This window comes from Oncorhynchus clarkii, chromosome 4 (assembly GCF_045791955.1).
Source record: "Oncorhynchus clarkii lewisi isolate Uvic-CL-2024 chromosome 4, UVic_Ocla_1.0, whole genome shotgun sequence".
Classification (NCBI taxonomy): domain Eukaryota; kingdom Metazoa; phylum Chordata; class Actinopteri; order Salmoniformes; family Salmonidae; genus Oncorhynchus; species Oncorhynchus clarkii.
Genome location: NC_092150.1, coordinates 13,381,236 through 13,394,187, shown reverse-complemented (window position 1 = coordinate 13,394,187; position 12,952 = coordinate 13,381,236). Strand labels below are relative to the sequence as shown.

At 43.0% G+C, this 12,952-nt stretch overlaps 1 pseudogene; it reads left to right on the top strand.

The window, feature by feature from the left end:
* The first annotated feature begins 238 nt into the window (after window positions 1-238).
* LOC139407499 (ankyrin repeat and SOCS box protein 15-like) lies at window positions 239-10,458 on the top strand (annotated as a pseudogene).
* Window positions 10,459-12,952: the final 2,494 nt, after the last annotated feature.

Here is a 12,952-nt window from a genome sequence, read left to right as displayed (position 1 = left end):
TCATCAGACCACATGACCTCCCATTCCTCCTCTGGATCATCCAAATGGTCATTGGCAAACTTCAGACGGGCCTGGACATGCGCTGGCTTGAGCAGGGGGACCTTGCATGCGCTGCAGGATTTTAATCCATGACGGCATAGTATTACTAATGGTTTTCTTTGAGACTGTGGTCCCAGCTCTCTTCAGGTCATTGACCAGGTCCTGCCGAGTAGTTCGGGGCTGATCCCTCACCTTCCTCATGATCATCGATGCCCCACGAGGTGAGATCTTGCATGGAGCCCCAGACCGAGGGTGATTGAGCGTCATCTTGAACTTCTTCCATTTTCTAATAATTGCGCCAACAGTTGTTGCCTTCTCACCAAGCTGCTTGCCTATTTTCCTGTATCCCATCCCAGCCTTGTGCAGGTCTACAATTTTAACCCTGATGTCCTTACACAGCTCTCTGGTCTTGGCCATTGTGGAGAGGTTGGAGTCAGGCCAACCAAGACACCTGTCCACATCAAATTAAGGTCACAGTTATGAAAACTTAGGACCACAAAGAGGCCTTTCTACTGACTGAAAAACACCAAAAGAAAGATGCCCAGGGTCCCTGCTCATCTGTGTGAACGTGCCTTCGGCATGCTGCAAGAAGACATGAGGACTGTATTTGTGGCCAGGGCAATAAATTGCAATGTCCGTACTGAGACGCCTGAGACAGCACTACAGGACGGACAGCTGATCTTCCTCGCAGTGGCAGACCACGTGTAACATCTGCACAGGATCGGTACATCCAAACATCACACCTGCGGGACAGGTACAACAACAACAACAACAACTGCCTGAGTTACACCAGGAACGCACAATCCCGCCATCAGTGCTCAGGCTTTCTACAATAGGCTGAGACAGGTTGGACTGAGGGCTTGTAGGCCTGTTGTAAGGCAGGTCCTCACCAGACATCAACGGCAACAACGTCGCCTATGGGCACAAACTCACCATCGCTGGACCGGACAGGACTGCCAAAAAGTGATCTTCACTGATGAGTTGCGGTTTTGTCTCACCAAGGGTGATGGTCGGATTTGCGTTTATCGTCGAAAGAATGAATGTTACACTGAGGCCTGTACTCTGGATTGAGGTGGAGGGTCCGTCATGGTCTGGGGCGGTGTGTCAAAGCATAATCGGACTGCGCTTGTTGTCATTGCAGGCAATCTCAACACTGTGCATTACAGGGAAGACATCCCCCTCCCTCATGTGGTACCCTTCTTGCATTCTCATCTTGACTTGTTCCTCCAGCATGACAATGCCACCAGCCATACTGCTCGTTCTGTGCGTGATTTCCTGCAAGACCGGAATGTCAGTGTTCTGCCATGGCCAGCGACGAGCCCGGCTCTCAATCCCATTGAGCACGTCTGGGACCTGTTGGCTCGGAGGGTGAGGGCTAGGGCCATTTCCCCCCCAGGGAACTTGCAGGTGCCTTGGTGGAGTTTGGGGTAACATCTCACATCCCCCCCCCCCTTTGTTCAGGGACACATTCCCTTTCTGTTAGTCACATGTCTGTGGAACTTGTTGTTGAATCTTGTTATGTTAATACAAATATTTACATGTTATGTTTGCTGAAAATACACGCAGTCGACAGTGAGAGGACATTTATTTTTTTGCTGAGTTTATTTATTTGGGCTGCAATTTCTGAGGCTGATAATTCTAATGAACTTATCCTCTGCAGCAGAGGTAACTCTGGGTCTTCCTTTCCTTTAGCTGTTCTCATGAGAGCCAGCTTCATCATAACGCTTGATGGTTTTTGCGTCTGCACTTGAAGAAACTTTCAAAGTTCTTAATGTTCTGCATTGACTTACCTTCATGTCTGAAAGTAATGATGGACTGTCGTTTCTCTTTGCTTATTTGAGCTGTTCTTGCCATAATATGGACTTGGTCTTTTACCAAATTGGGCTATCTTCTGTATACCACCCCTACCTTGTCACAACACAACTGATTGGCTCAAACGCATTAAGGAAAAAAATTGCTTTGACGGAGATCTGGGAGAAGTACTTCTTTGCCAGCGTGCGTTTGTTTCACATTCCGAATGAACACCACTCCATAGGCCTGTCCTTAGTCAACTGGGGTTGATACTTTAGACTTTCCCATCTAGCTAGTGGTATCAAAATCCATATAGCCTATAATTATTCTCTCTCTGCTACTCTAATACTATCTATATATAGTTGTTAATATCAGTGATGTTTACTTAGTTACATCTGCTGGAGAAACTGGGCACTTCTGTATTTTAAAACCTCAAAAGAAAATCCTTCAAAATAACTGGTTCCTCTGTGTGTATGTTTACATTGTCAATGTTTATATATATTAATTGAGCATGTTTGGGATGCTCTGGATTGATGTGTATGACAGTGTGTTCCAATATCCAGCAACTTCGCACAGCCATTGAAGAGGAGCGGGACAACATTCCACAGGCCACAAGCAACAGCCTGATCAACTCCATGTGAAGGAGATGTGTAGCACTGCATGAGATCACACCAGATACTGACTGGTTTCTGATCCACACCCTTACCTTTTATTTTTAAGGTACAGTGCCTTACAAAAGTATTCATCCCTCTTGACGTTTTTCCTATTTTGCTGAATTACAACCTGTAATTTAAATAGATTTTTATTTGGATTTCGTGTAATGGACATACACATAATAGTCCAAATTGGTGAAATGAAATGAAAAATGTTTTAAAAAAATCTGAAACTGGAAAAGTGGTGCATGCATATGTATTCACCCCTATATGGGGGGGGGGGTGGGGGTGAATAGTTATGCACGCAAGTTTTCATTTTTTAAAATGTTATTTCTTGTTTCACAATAAAAAATATTTTGCATCTTCAAAGTGGTAGGCATGTTGTATAAATCAAATGATACAAACTCCCCCCAAAAATATTTTAATTCCAGGTTGTAAGGCAACAAAATAGGAAAAATATCTGTGACCGACAGATGCATATCTGTATTCCCAGTCATTTGAAATCCATACATTAGGGCCTAATGATTTTACTTCCATTGACTGATTTCCTTAAATGAACTGTAACTCAGTAAAATCTTTGAAAATATTGCATGTGGCGTTTTATATTTTTATTCAGTATGTTTTCTTGGTGTTTATCTTGAAATTGAATTTCATGATAGTTGTCTCATGGTTACACACTGGCACCAGGTCGCTCCAATGTATTTAAATGCAGTAAGTACAAAAACTATTTATATTTCACCTTTATTTAACTAAGCAAGTCGGTTAAGAACAAATTCTTATTTACAATGACGGCTTACAATTGCCAAACCCTAACCCGGACGACGTTGGGCCAATTGTGCTTGGGAGTCCTGAAGAAGTACAGTCCTATGGGACTCCCAATCATGGCTGGTTGTGATACAGCCTGGAATTGAACCAGGGTCTGTAGTGACACCTCTAGCACTGAGATGCAGTGCCTTAGACCGCTGCACCACCCGGGAGCTTTTGTAGTATCAACAAGTTACTATATTTTTGTTATTTCTTGTTGGTTTGTGCCTTTTGCAGTTTGTCACATACTTTAAAATAACTGTTCTGCTTGGTAGCCTGGATATACTGGATGCCATCCAGATTTGAGACGCTCCTCTGTCTGGCTCTATATCAATCTGATGTCAGTAGACATTTGCCAGTCAGGACGGCACCCATGCAGCATAATGGTTGGTTGGACATTAAGTACTGACTCTGGCAGCTAAAGCCGGTCTGGTGGAGAATGTGAAGACTGCATGGAGAAGCATGGGGCTTCTCCACACAACACAAACAGACGTAAACTGTAGGGGAGAGAGGGGTCAGTTGAGTCACCCCTTGTTTCTAGAAAACCATACACAAAATGAATAATGTGGCCAAATATTTAAGAAGAGGTCATTATTTCATGGAGTCTGTGAAGGAAGAAACCACATGGAAAAGTGGCAAACAAGTTAGGTCCAAAAAACAGATGTCCATTGTTATAGGTTTCATGATGCTTGTATCTCAACCAAAGTAGATAGACCCCAACATATTTATAAAACTTTGTAAGCTACAATATGTATGAAAGGGCATTCTTGAAGCTGTGTGAGCTAATATGGTCAAAATGTTTGCCTTGGGCTAAGTTGAGCCAATGGTCACTGTAACCCATACAAATGATTCAATTTTGTCTGTTGTATGCAAAGTATTTTTACAATGTGTCATGCATATGAACTCAACATTGTGCATTTTTGTTACAGAGCGGACATCCTCATGCCCTGTGTATACAAGCAGCGGTCTAGCCCACTTGAGGTCCTTGAGAGAGCAGGCAAGGAAATGAGAGAAGGGAAGTCTATTCAGTAAGGGATGAAAAAAATAGACTGAATTACACTGAAGAGGTACAGTGCCTAGAGAAAGTATTCAAACCCCGTGACTTTTTGCACTTTTTGTTGTGTTACAAAGTGGTAATAAAATGGATGTCATTGTAATTTTTTTCTCAACGATCTACTCAAAATACTCTTTCACTATTGAAGAAAAATTCTAACGTGTAAAAAGAATAAAACACTAATATGCCTTGCCAATGACAAGCATACCCATAACATGACAGCCACCACTATGCTTGAAAATATGGAGCATGGTACTCAGTGATGTGTTGTATTGGATTTGCCCAAACATAACACTTTGTATTGCGTCACTTTTCTTTAGTGGCTTGTTGCAAACAGGAGGAATGTTTTGGAATATTTTTTATTCTGTACAGGCTTCCTTCTTTTCATAACACAGCCATTAAACTCTGCATTTTTTTTTAAAACCTCTACAAGATCGATGGGTCCCCCAGAAGACAGTTGAGCTAATGTAGGTTAATGTGATTAGCATGAGGTTGTAAGTAACAAGAGAACTTCCCAGAACATAAATTTGCATTGTTGCCAAAAAGTTCAATTTTGGTTTCATCTGACCAGAGCACCTTCTTCCACATGTTTGGTGTGTCTCCCAGGTGGCTTGTGGCAAACTTTAAACAACACTTTTTATGGATATCTTTAAGAAATGGCTTTCTTCTTGCCACTCTTCCATAAAGGCCAGATTTGTGCAATATACGACTGATTGTTGTCCTATGGACAGAGTCTCCCACCTCAGCTGTAGATCTCTGCAGTTCATCCAGAGTGATCATGGGCCTCTTGGCTGCATCTCTGATCAGTCTTCTCCTTGTATGAGCTGAAAGTTTAGAGGGACGGCCAGGTCTTGGTAGATTTGCAGTGGTCTGATACTCCTTCCATTTCAATATTATCGCTTGCACAGTGCTCCTTGGGATGTTTAAAGCTTGGGAAATATTTTTGTATCCAAATCCGGCTTTAAACTTCTTCACAACAGTATCTCGGACCTGCCTGGTGTGTTCCTTGTTCTTCATGATGCTCTCTGCGCTTTTAATGGACCTCTGAGACTATCACAGTGCAGGTGCATTTATACGGAGACTTGATTACACACAGGTGGATTGTATTTATCATCATTAGTCATTTAGGTCAACATTGGATCATTCAGAGATCCTCACTGAACTTCTGGAGAGAGTTTGCTGCACTGAATGTAAAGGGGCTGAATAATTTTGCACGCCCAATTTTTCAGTTTTTGATTTGTTTAAAAAGTTTGAAATATCCAATAAATGTCGTTCCACTTCATGATTGTGTCCCACTTGTTGTTGATTCTTCACAAAAAAAATACAGTTTTATATCTTTATGTTTGAAGCCTGAAATGTGGCAAAAGGTCGCAAAGTTCAAGGGGGCCGAATACTTTCGCAAGGCACTGTTCATGTTTATTTGCTTACAAATGTTAATTTTGATATAAATGTCCCCAAAATTATATTTAATGAATTCGGAAGTTCATAGAAACCCAATATAACAGTTACTGTATATCTCCTTGTTGAAGCTGTTCGGTCTGGGTCATATGAAATGACCTACACTTTGATCACTAGAAGAGCCTGGGCGGAGCAGATCTGTTAGAAGAAGTGAACCTCCACGCACGAAGCAGCCAAGGTGGGCTGCTCTGAGGTTATGATGTTGTTACTAAGACACAGAGGTTGGGTCAACCAGAAAGATAACCAGGGGGTGACCCCATTGGGTGTTGCTGCTGAATGCGCCCATGACCACATCCTAGACATTCTTCTTCACCATGGTAGGTAACCATTGAGGTAAAATTGTCACGGAACGTTAATGTATCTATCTAGTCCTAGGCTCTGTGAGTATCCAGAGGACTCGTCTTGTCTTGTAAACTTGCCTCATGCATCGTTGTATGCTGTCAGCTGGGGTGACTTTGTTTTCTAAGTTTCCCATAAGGAAGCAGGGTCAATTCCCAGGCTTTAAGTAGGGAGAGTGTTCTGGAGGATACCTTGAGTGCCTTGAAGATGTTGATACCTGTTACCACCAGAAAGGCTAGCAAACTCTGTGGCTAAAGCCTGATTCACTCTGCAGCTGATGGCAACCATTTTGATTGTCTACTCAGAAAACGGCTTTGAAGTTAATGCCCTCCTGACCCCACGCCTCTCAGACAAGTGAAAAAGCACATTAAACTTTGCTGTGTCCAACGGGGACATCTTATGTATCGAAATGCTGCTGAACGCAGGAGACAAACCTGACCTGGACCACCTACACTGCGTCCTGGTGGCGTTGAGAGACAGGACGAGATGATGATGCGTCTGCTGCCTAACAATGGCTATGACACTGAGAGGTGCTTCACTAGTAACCATGACGACAGCTTGAGTATGAAATGTGCTGAGGGAATCCCAGTAAGAACTTCCGGCGCCGACAGAGATGGCCGCCTCGCTTCGCGTTCCTAGGAAACTATGCAGTTTTTTGTTTTTTTACGTGTTATTTCTTACATTAGTACCCCAGGTCATCTTAGGTTTCATTACATACAGTCGAGAAGAACTACTGAATATAAGATCAGCGTCAACTCACCATCAGTACGACCAAGAATATGTTTTTCGCGACGCGGACCCTGTGTTCTGCCTTACAAACAGGACAACGGAGTGGATCCTATGCAGCGACCCAAAAAAACGACTCCGAAAGAGAGGGAAACGAGGCGGTCTTCTGGTCAGACTCCGGAGACGGGCACACCGCGCACCACTCCCTAGCATTCTTCTTGCCAATGTCCAGTCTCTTGACAACAAGGTTGATGAAATCCGAGCAAGGGTAGCATTCCAGAGGGACATCAGAGACTGTAACGTCCTTTGCTTCACTGAAACATGGCTCACTGGAAAGACTCTATCCGAAGCGGTGCAGCCAACGGGTTTCTCCACGCATCGCGCTGACAGAAACAAACATCTTTCTGGTAAGAAGAGGGGCGGGGGCGTATGCCTCATGGCCAACGTGACATGGTGTGATGAAAGAAACATACAGGAACTCAAATCCTTCTGTTCACCTGATTTAGAATTCCTCACAATCAAATGTAGACCGCATTATCTACCAAGAGAATTCTCTTCGATTATAATCACAGCCGTATATATCCCCCCCCAAGCAGACACATCGATGGCTCTGAACAAACTTTATTTAACTCTCTGCAAACTGGAAACGATTTATCCGGAGGCTGCATTCATTGTAGCTGGGGATTTTAACAAGGCTAATCTGAAAACAAGACTCCCCAAATTTTATCAGCATATCGATTGCGCAACCAGGGGTGGAAAGATCTTGGATCATTGTTACTCTAACTTCCGCGACGCATATAAGGCCCTGCCCCGCCCCCCTTTCGGAAAAGCTGACCACGACTCCATTTTGTTGATCCCTGCCTACAGACAGAAACTAAAACAAGAGGCTCCCACGCTGAGGTCTGTCCAACGCTGGTCCGACCAAGCTGACTCCACACTCCAAGACTGCTTCCATCACGTGGACTGGGAGATGTTTCGTATTGCGTCAGATAACAACATTGACGAATACGCTGATTCGGTGTGCGAGTTCATTAGAACGTGCGTTGAAGATGTCGTTCCCATAGCAACGATTAAAACATTCCCTAACCAGAAACCGTGGATTGATGGCAGCATTCGTGTGAAACTGAAAGCGCGAACCACTGCTTTTAATCAGGGCAAGGTGTCTGGTAACATGACCGAATACAAACAGTGCAGCTATTCACTCCGCAAGGCTATCAAACAAGCTAAGCGCCAGTACAGAGACAAAGTAGAATCTCAATTCAACGGCTCAGACACAAGAGGCATGTGGCAGGGTCTACAGTCAATCACGGACTACAGGAAGAAATCCAGCCCAGTCACGGACCAGGATGTCTTGCTCCCAGGCAGACTAAATAACTTTTTTGCCCGCTTTGAGGACAATACAGTGCCACTGACACGGCCTGCAACGAAAACATGCGGTCTCTCCTTCACTGCAGCCGAGGTGAGTAAGACATTTAAACGTGTTAACCCTCGCAAGGCTGCAGGCCCAGACGGCATCCCCAGCCGCGCCCTCAGAGCATGCGCAGACCAGCTGGCCGGTGTGTTTACGGACATATTCAATCAATCCCTATACCAGTCTGCTGTTCCCACATGCTTCAAGAGGGCCACCATTGTTCCTGTTCCCAAGAAAGCTAAGGTAACTGAGCTAAACGACTACCGCCCCGTAGCACTCACATCCGTCATCATGAAGTGCTTTGAGAGACTAGTCAAGGACCATATCACCTCCACCCTACCTGACACCCTAGACCCACTCCAATTTGCTTACCGCCCAAATAGGTCCGCAGACGATGCAATCTCAACCACACTGCACACTGCCCTAACCCATCTGGACAAGAGGAATACCTATGTGAGAATGCTGTTCATCGACTACAGCTCGGCATTCAACGCCATAGTACCCTCCAAGCTCGTCATCAAGCTCGAGACCCTTGGTCTCGACCCCGCCCTGTGCAACTGGGTACTGGACTTCCTGACGGGCCGCCCCCAGGTGGTGAGGGTAGGCAACAACATCTCCTCCCCGCTGATCCTCAACACTGGGGCCCCACAAGGGTGCATTCTGAGCCCTCTCCTGTACTCCCTGTTCACCCACGACTGCGTGGCCACGCACGCCTCCAACTCAATCATCAAGTTTGCGGACGACACAACAGTGGTAGGCTTGATTACCAACAACGACGAGACGGCCTACAGGGAGGAGGTGAGGGCCCTCGGAGTGTGGTGTCGGGAAAATAACCTCACACTCAACGTCAACAAAACTAAGGAGATGATTGTGGACTTCAGGAAACAGCAGAGGGAACACCCCCCTATCCACATCGATAGAACAGTAGTGGAGAGGGTAGCAAGTTTTAAGTTCCTCGGCATACACATCACAGACAAACTAAATTGGTCCACTCACACAGACAGCATCGTGAAGAAGGCGCAGCAGCGCCTCTTCAACCTCAGGAGGCTGAAGAAATTTGGCTTGTCACCAAAAGCACTCACAAACTTCTACAGATGCACAATCGAGAGCATCCTGGCGGGCTGTATCACCGCCTGGTATGGCAACTGCACCGCCCTCAACCGTAAGGCTCTCCAGAGGGTAGTGAGGTCTGCACAACGCATCACCGGGGGCAAACTACCTGCCCTCCAGGACACCTACACCACCCGATGTCACAGGAAGGCCATAAAGATCATCAAGGACATCAACCACCCGAGCCACTGCCTGTTCACCCCGCTATCATCCAGAAGGCGAGGTCAGTACAGGTGCATCAAAGCTGGGACCGAGAGACTGAAAAACAGCTTCTATCTCAAGGCCATCAGACTGTTAAACAGCCACCACTAACACTGAGTGGCTGCTGCCAACACACTGACACAACTCCAGCCACTTTAATAATGGGAATTGATGGGAAATTATGTAAATATATCACTAGCCACTTTAAACAATGCTACCTTATATAATGTTACTTACCCTACATTATTCATCTCATATGCATACGTATATACTGTACTCTATATCATCGACTGTATCCTTATGTAATACATGTATCACTAGCCACTTTAAACTATGCCACTTTGTTTACATACTCATCTCATTTGTACATACTGTACTCGATACCATCTACTGTATCTTGCCTATGCTGCTCTGTACCATCACTCATTCATATATCCTTATGTACATATTCTTTATCCCCTTACACTGTGTACAAGACAGTAGTTTTGGAATTGTTAGTTAGATTACTTGTTATTACTGCATTGTCGGAACTAGAAGCACAAGCATTTCGCTACACTCGCATTAACATCTGCTAACCATGTGTATGTGACAAATAAAATTTGATTTGATTTGATTTGATTAAATTGTCAACCATTTTTGCATTTTTCATCTTGTGGAAAGTTTTTCTAAGCTTCTCTAGACTGAGTGACAAACAAAATAGTTTCCAATCTTGTCTTTCCCTTGTGCAGTTTAGTGAATTCATGAGTCTCTCCTGCCTCATGCACCTGTCTGGGAGTGTGGTGCGCATTCCTCTGGATTATTTTAGTAACGTGCCTATCTGTTCACAATTCAAACTCACTCTGGAGAAGCAGAAAGAATGTTCTTACATATAGTGCCTTCAGAAAGTATTCATACCCCTTGACTTATTCTACATTTTGTTGCGTTACAACCTGAATTCAAAATGGATTAAATCGATTTTTCTTCTCACCCATCTACACACAATACCCCATAATGACAAAATGAAAACATGTTTTTAGGCATTTTTGCTAATTTCTTGGGAATTAAATGCAGAAATATCAAATTTAAATAAATATTCACACCCCTGAGTCAATACATGTTAGAATCACCTTCAGCAGTGATGACAGCTGTGAGTCTCTCTGGGTAAGTATCTAAGAGCTTTGCACACCTGGATTGTACAATATTTGCAAATGATTCTTTAAAAAGTTCTCAAAGCTCCGTGAAGTTGGTTGTTGATCATTGCTAGACAGCCATGTTCAAGTCTTACCATTGATTTCCAAGCCCATTTAAGTCAAAACTGTAACTAGGCCACTCAGGAACATTCAATGTCGTCTTGCTAAGCAATGCCAATGCATATTTGGCCTTGTGTTTCAGGTTATTGTTCTGCTGAAAGGTGAATTTGTCTCGAAAGCAGACAACCAAGTTGTCCTTTAGGATTTTGCCTGTACTTAGCTCTATTCCGTTGTTTTTTTATCATCAAAAACTCCCTTGTCCTTGCCGATGACAAGCATACCCATAACATGATGCAGCGGTACCCAGTGATGTGTTGTTGGATTTGCCCCAAACATCACTTTTTGTCCTGAATACAAAGCGTTAATTGCTTTGCCAAATCTTTTGCAGTTTAACTGTAGTGCCTTATAGCAAATGGGACTTATTATGTGACTTGTTAAGCATATTTGTATTCCTGAACTGATTTAGGCTTGCCAGCTGTTCCTCTTTTGTTAATTTGTAAAAAACACAATTCCACTTTGACATTATGGGTTTTGTGTGTAGGCCAGTGACAGGAAATCTCAATTTAATCAACAAAATGTGGAAAAGTTAAAGGAGTTTGAATACTTTCTGAAAGTGCTGTATGTGATGTTCTGTGTATTTTCAAATACAATGATTTTACTATTCTATATTCACCATTTAAATGGAATATATCACATAAAAAAATGTGCTGTTATATTACTTGTGTTTATTTTTCTTCCTTTTTACCCAGGGAACCCCCGATCACTGAAGTCCCTGTGCAGACTGGAGGTCAGGAAACAGCTGACATTGAAAATAATGAATGACTCCATGATCTTGAGCTCTGACCTTCTCTCTCAGACTGAAGAGCGAGTTGATGTACAGGGAGAATGATCTGTGTGGCCGAAATGTTGGGAGAAGAGACACCAGTGAATTTCCCGCCATGCCACCTTACTGACTATGGAGCTTGTATTTGTTTCAATTGTTGAGCATATTGTGCATTTCTGTTTCACATGGTTTTTACATTTTTTTTTAAGCTTATTAAATGTTTTACATTACATTTAATATATTTTCCTTTTGTTTTTTTCCTATTTTAAGTGCAGGATAAAACAAAACATGCCACCTGTTGGCAAACCAACCACACAACATTCATAAGCAACAAATTCAAACAATAAAAGACAAAACAACACTAAGAAACAATTGTGACAATAATGATACAGTTAGCTCCTTTACGGTGCTAACCAGGTTGTGAGCTTGGGCTAGGAAAATTAAATTAAATGGGTGCATCGTTTCAGACCTGTACAGGCCATCAGAGATGCACCCAGAAAAAAAAATATAATAAGGAATAATGTATCTGCTCACATCTAAAATAACCATGTTGGAATATCAGATTACATATAATGATTTCTTATGTCCAATAAGGTGTCTCCCAATCCTGGCCACGGGGGCACAAAGAGACGCACACCCCTCTCCAACACACCCGGTCCCCACCAACCAACTCATCTTACCTTTGATTGGCTGACTCAAGTTTTTATTTATTTATGAATTAAATTTGTTTGGACAGGGACATTGCACACCAAAAACATGTCTCAGAAGTGAGATACGTTGCACCAGATTTAACTAACAGCTAATTTACATCTGCAATGTTTAAGCGCTAGGGGATGTTTTACATTAGAGATTGGATAAAGACTTGTCCTGTAATTTTTTCTGTAAAATATCAGCCATAAAGCAATAAGTAAAGTATGGATGTTTGATAATCATCCTTTAAAAGTGAATTAATGCTGCAGCTATTGCAGTTCTGATGAAGCTTCTGAGAGATCCTATTCCGTTTCAGCACAATAGTTTGAGCCATCTTTGTGTCTCCAGAAAACAAACTACTGGATTTCTTTCTAAATGTTAATCAAATGTTAACCCTACCCACCAGGGAGCTCTTCAAGCCCATTTCATGGTCTGCCAGAGAAACCGGATCTGATGTGAACAATTATCTTTCTGACAAGTCTAATATTTGCCATCTGTTATGAAAACTGTCTCTATTCATTAAAAACTCTGTCATTATTACTGTTGACATCATGGACTATAAGTGTATATAAGACACAACATTTGGATGTTGTGGTATGGCCTGCATGCTAAACACACAACTTC